The following is a 2,094-nucleotide window of genomic DNA, read 5'->3' on the forward strand; positions in this document are numbered from 1 at the left end:
CAACCTTATTGCACTATTATATTATATATGAATAAAGAATGGGCAGTCACAGTATACATGGGTAGGCCTAGTAGCCTTTTACCCCAACAACCTCCCACTAAAAGGCCAATGTGGCTAGGGATTGAAAACAAAGAAAAGAAAAGAAAAAGACAAGGTGAGGAATCATAATATCTCACACAACGCCCAATCGGAAAGCGAGCTGTGCAAGAAGCGTCGGGAACCTCTGCAGAAAAAGAGTCAGGCATCCCCGAGTCCATGACATCCAGGAGATAAGTGATCCCGCAGCTCCATACAATGGAGCAATCCAAGAATGCTTCTCATGAAGCAAGCACAACTCATCAGTGCACGGCTGTAAAGCATTAGAGTCGCACATAGCATTAGCGTGGTGCATATAAGACAACGGAGAGTAGTCAAACTCTCCAGAGTCAATCATTGAAAGAGGGCCAACATCCTGGACACTCGTCCAACGAGGTCTCAAGGCTACATGTGGCCTTAGCGAAGCGGAAGACTGACATATGGTTGGCTGTCTAGCCTGCAAAACTATAAGAAAATGGCTCTCATGAGCCTGCAAGGGGTCTAGCAACAGACCACTAACATCCTGACCCTGACTGCTATGCATAGCTACGTCATCTGGGCCAATAAGTGCCTCATTTTTAGCATAAATAGCTTGTTGTAATGGCATTGTAGCTGTTGTAAAATAAGCCATAAAGCGTACTGAACGCTGATCAAGAGGGCTAAGAGGTGCCTATGTCTCATAGAAGACAGCATGACGGTTGCGTATGACCTGATGGGCATCCAAATCCCATAATTTGTAGGCCTTAAAGTCACCATCTCCATAACCAAGGAGGATACATCTACTTGACATAGGCTCATGTGGCATACATACAGATGCTTGGCAGAGCCAAACATCCTCAAGTAATCATAGGAGGGTTGCATGCCACTCCATGCCTCATGGGGTGTAATACCATCCAAGGTCAAGCACGGCATCCTGTTAACCAAATAGACTGTTGTCATAAGGGCCTCAATCCAAAAGCCATAAGACAACCCAGCTGTGGTAAGCATAGAAGCAACCTTTACCTGTAAGGTCAGACACATGCCATGAGCAATCCCGTAATACCGTGGGCACAAGAAATCAATGCCATACTGCTGACAAGAGGTTTGAAAGTTGGGAGAGAGAGCATGACTCTCATAATCCATCTGCAAGCACCTAGGCCTGCTACTAGGAGAATCCATAAACTTGTCAAGCATAACTGCATCATCCTCAATCTGCACCAAGGAAAAAGCCCAAACATGATGGGTAGCATGATAAAAAAAGGTCACAAAGTATGACGCTCCACCAAGTGACTGGGAAGGCATAGGTCCATATACTGCACAATCGACAAGATCTAGAGGAGCATGCCTCATATGATCGCCATAAGCCAAGGGGGACTCTGCAAGGACCAAGAGTACAATTAGGGCAAGCATCAAGATCTGTAAGTGACATAGGTGCATATGGCCTAGGCAATAATGCCATAACAATGCATGTGGTATCCGGATAACTGCAACCATAGAATCTCCCACATGAAAGACATGCACTGGATAATGAGAACCGACTCGAGAACCTCTGGCCAAAACCAATAAACCGTGGCAGATCTTCCATGACCTATCTTGAAGAGAAACAGAGTAACCTACATCATGCAACCGACTGACAGAAATCAGGCTCTTACTAAGCATGGGAACATGTAGAACATCTTTGAGTATAAGAGAAGTCCCATTAGGCAAAGCTAGGTGTATGTTCCCTATACCAACAATAGCATAAGTCTGCTTAAAGCCTAGATCAATACATCCATCAGTTCTAAGACCAGTCCTTTGAAAATTCATCAAGAAAATTTGCTCACCCGCTTCACATTCATAAACATGGCATTCTTTAGCTTTCTAAACATAATATACCACACACATTTTTTGACATATAAAAATAGATCCCTTCATTATCCCTTAGCACTAGGTTTCTTTCATGTCCTTTTCAATGCACAAACACCAAAACAAGAAAGCATTGCTTTCCAAATAGTTGTATTGATAATTTAGATATTTACATTGGTCGGTCCACTCATAAGG

The sequence above is a fragment of the Lygodium microphyllum genome, chromosome 13, assembly GCF_053477565.2.
Source record: "Lygodium microphyllum isolate KBCC chromosome 13, Lygodium_microphyllum_v1.1.10, whole genome shotgun sequence".
NCBI lineage: Eukaryota > Viridiplantae > Streptophyta > Polypodiopsida > Schizaeales > Lygodiaceae > Lygodium > Lygodium microphyllum.